Source organism: Octodon degus, unplaced genomic scaffold, assembly GCF_000260255.1.
Source record: "Octodon degus isolate 3935 unplaced genomic scaffold, OctDeg1.0 scaffold00075, whole genome shotgun sequence".
In the NCBI taxonomy this organism is placed as follows: domain Eukaryota; kingdom Metazoa; phylum Chordata; class Mammalia; order Rodentia; family Octodontidae; genus Octodon; species Octodon degus.
Genome location: NW_004524651.1, coordinates 11,224,488 through 11,240,181, shown reverse-complemented (window position 1 = coordinate 11,240,181; position 15,694 = coordinate 11,224,488). Strand labels below are relative to the sequence as shown.

The 15,694-nt window shown below is 49.3% G+C and overlaps 1 protein-coding gene across 1 annotated transcript in view; it reads right to left on the bottom strand.

The window, feature by feature from the left end:
• Positions 1-15,694, bottom strand: part of Ptprm (protein tyrosine phosphatase, receptor type M) — a 681,934-nt gene that overhangs the window by 154,905 nt on the left and 511,335 nt on the right. The gene's annotated exons all lie outside the window — the stretch shown is intronic.

Sequence of the window (15,694 nt, the reverse complement as noted above, 5' to 3'; positions counted from 1 at the left end):
CTCAGAAAAAACAATAATCTAAGGAAACTAGAAAATCAAATTATGTCTAAGAGTGGCAGAAGAAATAATGAAATTAGTGTGCAAATAAATAAAACATAAATGAGAAAATCAGTAACAAAAAATTATAAGAACCCAGTTGTTTGAAAGATTGATAAAGTTAGTAAGCCTCTGGCCAAGGTAAGGAAGAGAGAGAGGAGATGGAAATTACTGATATTGTGCATAAAGGACATCACTGTGTATCTCATGGAAATTAAGGGATTATCAAGAATATTATGAGTTTATCTGTATCTACAAAGTTGATAATTTATAGGAAATGGCAATTGCTTGAAAGATATAATCTGTCAAAACTCACACAAGTAGAAACAGTTGATCAGAAGAGGCCTAAATCCCATGAAAGTTATTAACTCAATAATTAATAACATTCCAAGAAAGAAAGCACTGGTGTCAGGTTAGCTGGTGGATTCTGCCAAACATTTAATGAAGAAATAGGACCAATTCTCTATCACCGCCTCCAAATGATAAAGAGTGGAACCAGGTACATTTGTGGCTCATTCTATGAGGCCACCATTCTTTTAACACCCAGATATGACAAAGACATTAGTAGGCCAGAAAACTGCTTGCACAGCTGACATGAACATGCATGCGGACAATTTACAAGTGGAAGTACTTGTCACGATCCAGTGGGGTCTACCCCAGGTATGCAAGCCCAGTTCAACACTTGAAACATAATGTATGGAATTTATCACAGATATAAAAGGAAAATCACATGGTCATATCAAAAGATATAGAAAGAAATTTGACGAGACCCAGCAGCCTTTACTCATCACAGATTTCAGCAAGCCAGGCATGCGGCACACTTCTCTAGCTCCAAGAGCATGGAAGCCTGAGGCAGGAGAATCGGAAGTTCAAATTCAGTCTAAGGATTTTAGTAACTTAGCAAAACATAGTCTCAAAAGAAAAAAGTGGGGATACAGTTTACTGTGAAGGCCTAGGGTTCAAACTTTACTACTGCAAAACAAACAAAGAATCTTTCAGTAAGGTGACAGTAGAGGAGAATTTTTTCAGTTCAGTAAAGAATAGCTATTCAAATCCTACAGTTAATACTGTATTTAATGCTGAGAAACTAAAAGCTTTTCTATTAATATCTATAACATAAGCATGCCACCCACTGCTTTTCAATATTCTGTTGGAAGTCTTAGATAATGCAAGAAGGAAAAAAAGGCAAACTACGTTAGAAAGAAAATAAGATTGTTTTTGTTTACTGATGACAGGATTGTCTTAGTAGAAAACCTGGCATCAACAGAAAATGTAGAACTACTGAGAATTTGTCGCAAGGTTGTAGGATGTGACTTTTGATACTAGACAAAAGCCAATTTATTTTTAAATTTCAACAATCAACAGATGGGATGTGAAGTAAAAAACAAAGCAGTACCTCCAGTAGAGAAATAATTAGGCAAAAACCTAACAAATCATGTATTCAAATCTGTAAGAAGAACACTAAAAACACTGATTAAAGGATTTAAGATTTGGGCGTGGTGGCACATGCCTGTCATCCCAGCACTCTGGGCAGCTGAGGCAAGAGGATCACAGGTTTGGGCCTCAGCTGGGCAGCACAGCAAGACCTTCACTCAAAATCAAACATGTAAAAAGGGCTAAAGATGTAGATCATTGCACAGGCCCTGGCTGCAATTTCTAGAACTGAAGAAAAAAAAACCCTTAAAAATATTTAAGAAAACCAAAGAGAGAAAGAAAGAAAGAAAGAAAGAAAGAAAGAAAGAAAGAAAGAAGAAAATAAATTGAAAAATCAGCAACGTCACATTGTAGGTTCTTTCCAAATTGCTCCATAGAGTCAATTTGATTCCAATAAAAATTCCAGAAATTTATTTTGTAGATAAGAATAAATACATTCTGAAGTCTATGTGGAACAGAGAATATGCAAAATAGCCAGTACAACACTGAGGAGAAAAGCTAAGAGGGAGGGTTAGCACTTCCTTACTAGGAAGCTCCAGTCAGGAAGTCACCCAGGAGTCGGCTACATGGAGGACAAACAGCGAGTGGAGTGGAGCTGGGCGGCCGTGAGGCTCCGGAGACACTGTGGTCACCGAGTACTGGCCAGGAGGCAGTGGCACATGGGGAGAAGAATAATTGGCCACTAATGGTGATGGGACAGCTATCTATCTACACGCAAGAAGAAATCGAGACCTGGGCCTCTCATCCTTTACAAACATTATCTCAAAAACTGGGAAAAGACCACAGTGTACAACACAAAATGACAAGCTCCACAGATAAGAACACAGAAAAGGTCCAGAGGTCCTTGGGCAGGGTGACGACCTTTTGGGTAAAGCCCCAAAGGCACGATGCACGAAGAACACAAGGATAAGCCAAGCCTGGCTAAACGGATAAATGTCTGCTCCATGCGTGCTCCTGCGGAGGAAAGGTAGGCCGCACGCTGGGAGAAACTCTGCGCAAAAGTCACATCTGTAAAGGCCTGCATCCATAATACACAAAGAACTCCAAAATCTCAACAAGAAACAAACGATAGGGTTATAAAAGTGGACCGAAGGCCTCAGTGGGTACAGCACAAAGGAAGATGCCCAGACGGCACCGGTACTACTCAACAGCTCTGTTGATCAGACAGCCCAAGCCCAGCACACCGGCACCATCCCATTCTGGCGAAGATGGAACAGGGCAGGAACTCCCACTCGGCTCTGGTGGGAATACAAGCCAATGCTTCCCTTTGGAAGAGTTTGGCAGATTCTTACCGAAGTAACAGATTTTTACCATGATAGAACTCTCAGAGTCCTTGGTGCTTTCGCAGCAGGACTGACGGTGTGTCCACGCAAGTACCTGTATGTGCACGTTTACAGCAGCTTCAAGCCTGGTTGTCAAAACTTGGAAGCACCGGAAATGTCTTTCAGCAGGTGAGTGGGCAAATAAACAGTGGTCCATCCCGTGGGAGATTACTCAGTGCTAAGAGGAAATGGACCACCAAATCAGGAGAGGACATGGAGGGAATGTAATGCAAACTGTCAACCGAAGGCAGTTGGGCTGTGAAGGGTGGGGGTGGCATGGCTCCAAGCAGCTGACGATCTGGGAAAGGCAAGACCACGGGGACCTGAAGAGCAGCGGTGGCTGTCCGGGCTGGGCGAGGGAGGTGAACACGTAGTGCACCTGGAGTCTCAGGCCAGCGAGCCTGCTCTGTGTCACAGCAAGATGGTGGGTGCAGGCCACACAGAGTGGCCCAAAACCACGCAGCAGCCACCACAGGGCCGACACTGCTGGGAGCTGTGGACTAGGGGTGACTGAGGGGTCAGCCAAGGCTGACAGGTTACAGAAAATGACTGCTGGAGCACGACTTGGCAGAGGATGCTGTGTGCCTGTGTGTGGGCTTGGGAGACCCCCGAATTTTGTGTTCAAACAAAGTTTAGTAAAATTTGTAATCCTGCTTGGAAATAAACTATAAGAAGTAAAAACAGTCATAGCCCTAAAATTACAAACCAGAATAACAAGGTGAAAGAGAAATGTGCAACGAATTCAAATGCAAGGAGTGGGTATTGCAGCTCATGCTTATTTAGATGTCAGTTTTTCTTCTTACTTCTTTCTTGGGGAAAGATAAAAATATGGAACAAGAGGTAGGAAGTGGGCAAAAAACTCCAAACCTTGTTGGTTCTATGTGACAAGCGATGAAGAAAACAGAAGGTGCCACTTGTCGGCAATGTGTCCCCTGAAGACGAGGGTGTTAGGAGGACAGAGTGCAGCCCGGGAGGAGGCACAAGTGTCCCCTGGTCTTCCTCCCTGCACCGTGCGACATGCAGGCTGGACATCTGCCGCCGGGCCCCGGGGTCACCCACAGCGTGGGTGTTTGTCATGCTGCTGGGTCAGGACCACGAGGGGCTGCAGCATGTGGTTCCCCATGGAGTGCGACTGTCCCTGCGCATTCTACTGAAGATCCCTCCAGAAAGGCTCAGGGCCCTGGCCGGAAGTGCAGTGTTGCCCTCGGAGGAGACGTCTCCACGTACAAGGAAGCCCGCGCTCTGGCACTGCAGGCATGGCAAGGCTGGCAGAAATGGAGCCCCATCAGACAGGACGGGGGACGCATGGCGTTCTGGACCTGGCTTTTATGATTGTGTGCCTAGACTTAATAAGGGATGAGGAGGAAACTGGAGCCAGGAACTATTTAATTTCTCCTCGTAGTAGGGACCAAATAGTCACTGGTTAAGTCCGACAGCCCATACCTTACACCAGATCACCAAGATCCGACTGAACAAGCTGAAATGATTACGGGGCTGTCACCTTCAAGACACAGCTGTGCAAACTGCCACCAATGTGGTTTAGAAACCTGAAGGAAAGAACACAGTGGCCTGACAACTAATTGTTTCATCTTGAACTAGCACAGCACCTGATAAAGTACACTGTGAAAATAAGTACGGGAACCTTGAGGACTTGGGTAAGCCTGCTGATCAACGTCCCTCATGGAGCTGCGGTCGTTAGTCATACTGCACATGGGAAACCGAGCCCCGGGGCAGGCAGCTGTCCAGGGCCCCCAGCCAGAGGGCCAGAGAACTTCACACACCTGCGGATGTTTCCTATGTGGAGATGAGCCCCCCAGCTCCCTGCGCAAGCCACGCCCCTTGCTTCAGCCTTCCTCTGGAAAGGCAGGCCAGCTGTGGACGCCAGCGGGAGGCCACAGCGGGTAGTGAGGAGGAAGTACTCTCCTGCCTCGGCTAACTGTGTCATCACTCCAGAAGCCATCAGGAAATCAAACACAGCAAATGCTGGCAGGGCTGCTGGCAAGCAGGAGGAGCCCTTCTCCAGCGCTGGTGGGAATGTAAACTCGTACAACCATTGTGCAAATCAGGACGGAGATTCCTCAGCAAACCGAACCTAGAAATTCCATCCAAGCCAGCCATCCCCTCCTAGGGATCTTCCTAAGAGAGTTGAAGACCTCCTATTACGGGATCTTCCCTGCCTGCGTTTACAGCAGCACAATCCCAACAGCCAGATGGTGGAGAGGCCATCGGCAGATGAGTGGAGAAAGGACAGGTGGCCCTTGCGTCAGTGACATACCATGCCGCCCCGAGGGAAGGCGAGCTGCAGTCATCAGTGGGAAAGTGGATGCACTTTGAAAGTTCATCGTTGATTGAAATGAGTCAGCTTAAACACTCCACGTGTAAGGAAAGAGCAAAACACAGCTTTTACAAATAGGCAGGAGCCCAGGAAATGGAGGAGGGGACGTGGGCAATGGAGAGGGAAGTAAAAAGACTTCAGATGCATTCTGAGTGCGCCAACACCACAAAAGGAGCAAAATTTTCTGTGCCACGAGCAGGAACTCCCAGCGCTTCAGACAATAAGTAAAGGAAGTGCCCACCGTGCCGCAGTGCGCAGAGTGCTGCGGGGAACACCCGCTGCCCACTTGGCTCCTTCAACTCGGCACTAGCGGGTAGCAGGCCTGTGCTGATAGCAAAGAAGAGCTGGAGTTTCGGGCAGGCCAGGGGCGCCGTGTGGGGCTTGTCTCTTGCCCACGGCACTGGTTCAGCACACAGAGACTGAGATCCCATCACTGTGGTCGCAGATGGACCACGAGGGTGCAGGAAGTGGCGGAAGTCGGGTCCTGCAGAGCTGGAGAGTGGGGCGGGGGTGGTGAGTGGAGGACGAGGAGCCTGGGGGGAGTGAAGGGGTCAGCCAGAGGGGCAGCTGGACAGGAGGAGGGCTCTGAATGCTCCCCAGCACAGAGGGTGACCATGATGCTCAATACTTAACTGCAAGCTTCAAAGTAATCAGTAGAGAGATTCTCATGTCCCCAACAAGAAGAGATCCTACATATTTTTATTTAAAAAGATTGAAAATCATTTATTTATTTAGTGTAGAATCTCATACACTGCTTGGACTTGTAGTGTTTGTCCTGTCTCAGCCTCCCTAGTGCTGGGATTACAGGCGTGTGCCACCACGCCTGGTTTTGGGGGCATCATAGCATACAGTACTGGGCATTGAACCTGGGTCCTTGTGCTTGCCAGGCAGGGGATTAGACTGCCGAATTATCTCCCCAGCCCTAATGCTACACATGTGAGGGGACGGACATGCCAACACCCCATGCGACTGGAACACGTTTTATGTACATACTGAAATCTTGTGCTGCAGCCCACAGATCTCTACGATCAGGTGCCAACTAGAGGTTTTAAAAGTATTTTTGAGAGTAACAGTTTGGTGGGCCATGAGGGAGGCTGATATGGCCAAAGGAGTCAGACTTTTAAACTTACAAGATGAACACAAAATGTTTGGATAAGACCAGCTTTCTTTTAAAACAATTTGAAGTTAAGTGTATCACAATCTGTAATCACTTCCAAATCACGATGCAGATATGCAGATGCCTCACACGGCGAGATGATACTCACTGTTATCATGAGGTATAATAAGGGGCTCAAGCACATGAAGTTATCTATGGAAATAAAAACTGACACGTCCTCAGTGAAGTTGACATGTGAGAACAGAAGCAGTCCAATAACTTCATATGTTAAACAGCTTTTTGGGGAACTAAACACGACTTAGAGCCAGCTGGTCACTGGCGAGAGCAGGAGACCCCAACGCTGACTAACCACGGACCCTGGGCTGATTCAGAAGCGCTGCTCACCCGCAGGGAGACGTGCGAGTTCCGAGCGCAGCTCAGTGGGACCTGGGAACTGTGCGGAGTCTGCACCCAGGGCTTTACTCCCGCTGCAGCGCACACCACACCACACAGGGGCTGCCTGGGGCGGGGCTCTGGTCTCAGTTCACAGGGGCAGAACATTCCTGGACTGCGGCAGGGACTCGGCATGTGTTGGTCTGTTCCCATTATTCTGCTTGCCTGGTTACATGCCTTATTTCCCTGATGTAAACAAATGTGTGGAGAAGGGGGCTGAGTGGACAGACAGATGGACAGACACTGACTGCCGCACGCCAGCGCCGGAGCTCCTGGCTCGGTGCCTGCTGATGAGCACAGGGCTGCCACGTGGCTCAGGCCACAGTCTACTGCTTTTTAAGCTGCTGGAAGCAGTAAAAGGATGCTGGCAGCTGAAAACACCTGTTCAGGCATGGGTGTGGCTATTTTATCTTTCAAGTTTTCTAAGGGGTTGCTGGGGTTCAGTGTTCCCCCAAAGTCCCATGCTCTGGGAAGGACACACCCAAGTAATCCTAGGCCTGTGATGGTGCACTTGCTAGAGCTTTGATGGTAACCAGCAGCAGCTGTGGCTCGCATGCCAGCGGTTCGCCACCTCTGTGACCCAGGCGCATGGCTCTGGGTGAGGACAAGGGGTGCTGAGGGGGCTGCTGGGGGTTGGGTCAGGCTTCACCTTAGAGTGGAGAGGCCTGGGGTGCTCTCTGCCAAGTCACAGCACAGCAAGAGGGCCGCTGCCTCGACACTGGACCTACATGAGAAAGAAGCGAATTCCCTCGATAAATTACCTACTTCCTGGAGTTCATTTATTATTTGTTTTTATGTATTTATTACTGGGCCTGCAGGGTCTCATTACATAGATCAGACTTGTAGTGATACTCCTGTTTTCAGCCTCCCAAGCGCTGGGATTACAGGCGCGCGCCACCACGCCCAGTGTCAGTCGCAGTCTCAGTGTGCCCTGCGGTGGAAATGGCATGGGGCGGGGGTGGAACCCTGGTCCCTGTGTCTGCCTAACCAGGCGCTTTAATCCGTGGAGCTGTGGCCCTTACTTCATGGAATTTAGAGCAACAGAAAATGGCCTAGGACAGGGAGCAGGAGGGACTGAAGGCGCACACATAACGTGCATATTTCGGAACACGAACAGTATTCGCACAACAGCTTGGAACGCACTTCCCTCCCTTCTCCTCTGCTGCTCCCCCACAGCCCGCCCTTAGTCCTCTCTCCTACCCGGAGAGGCCCCCTGAGCCATGGCCTCTCCCTGCTCATCCTACTCCAGCCTCTGTGCCTTGGCGGCTGAGCCCCAGCTCTGCGGTGGGGAGACTGGGGCTGGAAATTCCTCCAGGCCCTCCCGCAGGTTGGGGAGTCACACACCGTGGCCCTGGTCACACACTGTGGCCCTGGGAGCCACCTGCACACAGGCGCCTCTGACCAAGACTTCTTCCATCAGGGAGTAAGTCACGGCTCTCCTGAGTACCCGAGGGTCATTTCCCAAACCAGCTGAAGATTTTAAACGCTAAAAAAGTCAGTCATAAAAATAATAGATGCAGTATCTGGCAGCCTTGGTAATATTTTGTTTAGTTTTATTTCTCACACCAGGACCATATGAATCCAGGGGGACTGGGACCAGTGATGACACGGAAAATATGGAACTGGTGCAATCTGCTGCAGAGCAAAAGCGGGAATAAAGGTACATTAGCGGTCGCAGGTCCCCCTGCTCACTGTCAGCCTACACCACTGAATTCCACGTGTGCATAGTCTTTTGAAATTTATTGGCTTCAAAGCTATAGCTTTGCAGCAAGACTGAATTGGTACCCCATCGATCCCCTACCAGCCTATAAATACAAGTAAGGAAGAGGGATTTTCATTCATGTCGCATCGGAGTGTACCTCCTCTTCCCTGCTGGTAACGCTGGTTAGGCTCACAGCAGAGTCCTGGAGTGGTTTTGCATCCGGTTTAATAAACAGAGTAAGCCACAGTGCTGGCACCCAGAAAAGAGGACTCAGTAGAACCTTCTATCGTGGGCGCGACTTTAAGTACTGACACTGTTATTAAATCCAGGTGACTCCTTGGCTATACAGAGCTAAGCAAGCGTTTCACAAACACACAGCTGCCAGCTTCATAAAGAGGCAGCTGCTGGTTAATTTACACAGCAACAAACACCACATTTCTCAAGATGCCCTAATACAGTGGTGGCGAACCTGTGGTACCTGTGTTACTGTGTTTATCTTTTAAGACAAAAGATGTTGGGATACTTGCAGTTTGGCACTTTGCAATAAATAAATGGGTCTTGGGGCTGTAGTCTGGGTTCTCGGTCTCTAAAAGGATCGCCATCACCGCCCTAGTGGCTGGCATGGACACAGTCACTGTTTGGGAATATAGCACTGGGGGTTAAACTCAGGGCCTTGTGTGAGCGAGGGACGCGCTCTAGCACAGCCACACCTTGCCCTGGACACAGTAATGAGCAGCAGCACAGAACGGCCCAGGAAGGGCATCCCGCCCTGGGTGAGATCACACTCAAGAGGCGGAAGAGCTCCGGAAGAGTGTGCCTCCAGGCCCCGGAGCCTGGCCGTGGCATTAGTGCCAGTGTGAACCCAGTACTGTGACTATTCAAATGTTCAAAACTAATTACTACAAAATACCCAATATATCACATCGGTTAGAATCGCCAAGTCACTACGATGTTGTCAGCAGACTCGGCCTACTATCGCCATTATCTCATCGTGAAACTGGTTAAGCTACCAGTGACGATTACCTATGCCCATTATTTTATTAGGAATTTCAAAATGGTGACAGTGTATGTCCATCATGCCTCTGTGTTTATTAAGTGTCATTGTCTACTCCACTGTCTGGGTGCCCTGAGATATGGGTCACAACAGATGCATGAGGTTGGCCAAAGCCCCACCCAGTCATCAGCCTCAGCATTCTGCACTTCCTGCCACAATGACACCACCACCCCTGAAAGCTTCCATGCATAATCCACTGGAATCCGACGGCACTGTGGTCGGAGCCCCAGTTCATGGCATACACTGCTAAAAGGACACCACTGAAGTGTACTTGCTACCTCCACAATGGGGACTCTGCAGGCTGAGTGGTTTATTCAACAAAGAAACAGGATTGGGATGGACCACATCCTTCCACTTCACAGATACTGGTCACACAGGCGACCTGCCCAGGGTCACAGGTGCAGCAGGGCTCAAGCCAACAAAACTCTGGGTCTCCATTACTTTCATTCATTTTCTCCAGGGCATTTTGATGGTGACTTCTGACCTCTGGCTTGACAAGCTCACATCCAGCACCAACTTTTGGGGAGCAGCCTGCTTTTCCTGAGTTCCAGTGGCAAGTGGCAGAGCTGCGTGCTCCCCTGGGAGTCCCTGAGGAGGCTGTTCCAAATGCATAGCTCAAAAAGTAACTCTAAGTCTGATTGTTAAAAAGCATTAAAATAGATGTACTTTGAATTGACGGCTGCGACCTCTGCGAGGGTTCTCCTCTTGCTCACTGGCTGTCTTCCCCCTTCCTCATGATTATAGCCCGCTACCCAGGTGACAGTGACACGCTTCTGAGGAGCCAGAGGTACAGACACAAGAGACACTTCCTGAGCTATATGGCAGGCTTTCAACTTCTCCTTCTCTCACTCATTTGCACTTTAGAAAAATTAGATTTCATCATTAAAGATGCCATCTGCCTATCCAGGCACTGCGTGGCACAGGGGTCTGGCCACTTTCAGGGGAGGTACACCCAGCACACACTGTACTTTCCTTCCTTCTCAGAAGCAAAGAGAAAGGCTGCCTCTCCCCCAACCCAAGCAATTCAAACGCAGCGGCCTGTCTTGCCCATGGGACTGGGCTCTTTCCCGCCCTCATGTGGGAAGCCTTTGACTGGTATCTATTTTATAATGGTGTCAGCCACACTCTTAAGTTTTTATTCTTCTGCGGAGTTAAGCTTCTATTCCCTCTTATACCACCTATTTGCCGTACGTCTCCTGCTACGCTCCGGGGGTGGGACCTTCCTCCGTTGCCTAGATACCTGCTGACGTCAAGAGCCGAGACTTCCTCATTCCTGCACTCCCTATATATACCCAGCACCTCCCCTGAATAAACAAGACTTGATCAGAATCCTGTCTTGTCTCCATTTCTTGCGTTTCCTGTCCTTTGTCCCCTCCTCCATTCCCCACTCCTCTCCCAGGTGACCTTCATTGACTGACCCGCTGGACGGGACACCCTCAGAGTGGGGATGGACACACGCTGGGCAGTATTTTAGGGGTGTCTGGAAGTGCCCCTTACATTTGCTGCCAACCAACACGGGACTGGCAGCTGAGCCTAATTTTTACGCCTTCCCTTTCCCGTGTTAAACGGCAGGCATGTACTGATATTTGACATCACCCACAGTTCCTACACTGTGTGAAGTGTTGTTGTGAGCACTTTGAACAGTTACAGACTCCCACGGGGAGAGGACAGCAAGGGGAGCTCAAATCATCTCCAATGAGATGCAAATTGCTCCTCCATCAGCAGCCTCTGGAGTTGCGGGGCGCACTGCGCATGCACGGGGCTTGTCTGCCAGTGTGGCTGGAAGGCCCCCAGCTCATTCTGCTCATGACGCAGGAAGAAAAATTGCTCTTTGGAAATTATCGGCAAACTTGAGAGTGATTAATAGTAAGAAGGACAGAACTGAAAGTCTTGCTACATCAGCCAACTTGAGGCCACTAACTCGGAGTCTCCAATCAACTCTTAGATTACTGTCCTATGGCTGTACTAATTCTGAGCTTCTTCATAATCCGTTAATCAACACTGTAGAAAAATAAGCAAGTTATGAGTAGCCTGCAGGGTAACTCTGCTTCACCCTGAGGAGGGGCATGACATCCTGTGCAGGCAAGAAGCAGAGCAGGGGAGCAACATGCAGGAACTTTGGGGGAAACCGATTTTGCCTTTCCTCTAATCTCCACCTACCATTTTATGTATGTATGTATGTATGTATGTATGTATGCATGCATGTATGTATGTATGTATGTATGTGGCTGGCTCAGCCCACCCTGGGGCGAGGCTGATGTGGCATGTTGTGGTGGAGATCGAACCGCAGAGTCCCTGCACACTTGCCTAAGCAGGTGTTTTAGACCGCTAAGCTGTCTTGCCAGGCTCCACCTACCATTATTTTTATGTATTTATTTATGCATTTGGTGCAGGGTCTTGCTACTCAGCTTAGACTCCTAGTGATCCTCCTGTCTCAGTGTCCCCACTGCTGTGATTCCAGGCATGTGCCACCATGCCCAGTTTCAGTGGCCAGTACTGCAGGCTCGGCATTCTGGGCCAGCACAGCATGAAGTATCAGGGATCGAACCTGTGTCCTTGTGCTTGCTAAGCAGGCGCTTAGGCCACTGAGCTATCGCCCCAGAACTCCATTTACCTTTGTTAACCCCTCCTTATGCCCCTGGGTACTAGCTGGGGAACTCCTGACCTATACTTTCCCATTTTGGCTTCTGGATAAAAGACACTGAAACTTTCTTCAGTCTTGGTTTCCTCATAATGAATCAAGGGGAGAGGACATCACCTGCTTTGGGATTATGAGGGTCACATGAAAACACTTGTGAAGTACAGGTACTCGTAAGGACTTCAGAGATAAGAAGAAAACGAGACAGAAGCCTTCTCAGCAGCTTCTTCAGCTCTCGTGCTGATGCTTGGCCCCATGCCGCCATCTTGGGAGGCAGCCCCCTTGGGAGGCAATTGGATTCTGAGGGCTCTAAATTCCTAAGTGGTGTATATTGTAGTGACATTATTATGTGATAGGAACTCATGAGGTGGGGTCCAGTTGAAGGCGCAGACTTGGAGGTGCCCTCAGAGACTATGTCTTGTCCCAGCCTCTTCCAGTCTGTCCTGATGTGAAGTTTGAGCTTGGCTTTACCACACCTGCCTCACCTTGATGTTCTGCCCCTCACAGGCCCAGGAACAATGGGCCCAGAGGACCGTGGACTGAAAGCTCTGAAATTCTGAGCCAAAATCAATCTTCCTCTGCTCCAGTGTTTACACCAGGTATCTTACCACAGCGACAACAGGCTAACAAACAACACTGAGATTTTTTTCTCACAGTTGAGTGTGCATTCACAAGGGTGTGTCTGAATTCACAAGTGCACCTCCTACCCCTGGTGGGCCCTGTGTGGCACAGACACATGATGTGCAGTGGAGGTGCAGACCTGGCCTCCGGAGGCTCGGTTACCTGGAGAGACAGGCAAAGGAAAATGCCGCCACCACAAGAGCACCTGCGTACTCCCTGCAGCGCCAGTGAGCAGAGCCAACGGGGAATGCGCTGCGGATAATTTGGATAATGCCTTTCTTCGCGTCCATGCCTAGCCCACTCTTCCATGACAAATCTCTCCAGTTGTAGTCGGCAAAAGAAACACCTGCTCAAGTCTAACAGCTCAGCGGGGGGAAAAACAGAAGAAAAAGTTCAGATCCAAGATTTGCCAAATGCTTTGTGCATCAAGCGCAGTTGACTCATTGAGCCTGCTTGTTTTCACTTTGTTCATGTTGAGGGTTTTGCTGAGACTGTTGATGAAAACCCCTCCCCCACTCCACAGCACTCATTAATGACAACAAAAGAGATGCAGTGTTTAATAACATCCATCAGCAATAAATACATTTAATTTAAAGAGCATCAGACACCAAAGTGATCTTAGGGTAGGTAATTCAAGGGATGATCCGAGCATATAGCCTAATTAAGTGAACTAGCAATTATTGTCTGAGGTGTCAAAACAGATCCCTAGCGTTAGGGGAAGCCCTGGCTCCCAGCCTTTCCCTCAGCATATCCTGATTCAGGAGAAACCAGCTTTCCCCCTGAAAACCACACTCATTTGATGGATTCTTCTGCCATCCATTTTATTTTTTCTTGGTTTTCTGTCGACAACTGGTTCCGAGTGGGACAGGCCTACACAGGGCATGTGTCCTGATGTCCCAAAGGGCCAGGAGGGCACCAGGCCCAAATCAACCCTACAAAGAGCAAAGCTGGGTATGATGGTGTGCCCCTTTAATCCTCCCACGTGGGAGGCCAATGCCAGAGGATTCCTGGGAATTTGAGGCCAGTTTGGGCTACACAGAGAGAACCTGTCTCTGAAGGAAAAAAAAAAAATCCCCAAACCAAAACACCAAAAGATAAATGAGTCCCTCTGTGAGGTGCATGTGTGTGTGCATGTGTGTGCATCCAACAGTAGACTGTCTTATGACTGCTCTGGCCACATAAAAGAATTGTGATAAATGGCTTGCATCACGGAACGTCTGCATGCCCGGAAAAGCAAGCGTGTGCGCCATCAGAAGGACCCGAATTCAAACCCAGTGAGCGTGACCCGAGTCGCTGAAGTCCTTCCCAGTCTGCGTCTTCTCGGTCCTACTTATTGCCCCTCACCTTTCACGTCCCTCTTCCCCTTCAAGTCCCCCCCCCATGCCCTCAATGATCTCACGCCGAGGCTGCTGGTCTGCTTGATAGTGACCCCATGGTCATGCTACGGTCACCTCCGCAGTGCTGTAGGAGGCAAGCAGCGAAAGATCATAAAACACTGAGGTCAGAAGCGAGGCCTTCCGGAAGCCAGGGGACTTCCCGCACTGGGCACGTGCCCCCGTGGAGCAAAGCCCGCTGCTTCCTCCAGGCCCTCCGCCCCGGGAGGAAGCCCTGGCTGCCACCATGACAGGGCTCTTTGCATCTCACCTCTCATAGCTAGAGCGGCCACTCGCGCAGTGCAGGTCTGAGGCAGCAGCTACAGCAACCCAACAGGAGTTTGTCTCCAGAGAGGCGCAGGCCCTTTCCCGGGGCGGGGCCTGCCCGGGCACACACACAGCCAGGCAGAGACAGAATGGATGGCACTGGGCATTCGTCATTCGTTAGCACCGCACCAGCCCTCCGCAGGGTCCCTGTGTCCCCCGCAAGGTGCGAGCCTTAGCCTGCTGTCCCCAGAGCCGCCTGCGGGGGAAGCTGTGCGCGGGTTCTGAGCTCCCCGAGGGCTCAGGGCTGGGGGGCTGCGTCCTCACCCACGTTGCTCCTTCCACGCAACTCCCTCTGCCGCGCTGCCGCCCGCCTGCCAGGCACAGGGTCCCTGCTGCTCAGAACCGTGGCTGGCTGCAAGAAAGGTCCGGAACAGGAAGCTAATAGTTCAGCTGTTCCTCTAATTTGTTTGACAAAACTGACATTTAGAGCATTATGTCACATTGTCAGTAATCTGCAGTTTACCCCTGGGCGGGCACTAGATGCTCGTTTTATTTACCTCTCATAGTTAAAAGCGTAATTAATATTCTGCTCTGTAACAAAGATTAGAGATTTGACAAACATTGTAATTTAAATTCTCCATTATAGCAAACATTAAAATCAAACATCTTCCACACGCCCCATTGCGTAAAGGACATGTGTAGCTGTAATTTAACTTTTTAGTTTTTAATACCACAAACTAATTTCTGCTGTCAGTTTAATGGGCTGGAAAACACAAATCTTGCTACTCTCTGTGTGGGCATGGGCTATAAGAGATGAACCGAAGAGAGAGAGAGTACGCCAATTTCTTTCGAAACACACTTCTGGGGCACCAAGCAAACTGTATTCCTGTGTCTAGTGAGCACAGCACAATGCTGTAGATCTCTGCAGTCATCTTAAGGGTTAAAAAAAATAGGTGCAAAAGTACAACATTTCACGAAAGAAAGAAGTTACTCTAGTATTTTTGGAAGTACAGCTGTATATAAGTAAAGAGTGTGGAAATTCGTATGACCCCAAAGTGAATGGCACAGCACAAAGCCACCCTCGGGCACACGATTTGGACAGGCAAGGTGGGCGCAAGGATCCTCACTGGTGCCTGGGACCCTTCCCAGAGCACCAGAGGTGGAGCTGGGCGCCAGTGTGAGGAAGGGGTTCCCAAAGAAGCACCGCAGCTCTTCGAACTCAGGCTAATTTTTACGAAGCTTCATAAATTTTATGTGGCTGATTAAAATCATTGTTATGTAGAATACCTTTAGGCAGCTAAAATGGCTCATTGAACAGGGAAGCTGGCTGGAACGATCAGTAAGGTGACAGCTTCGGATATGT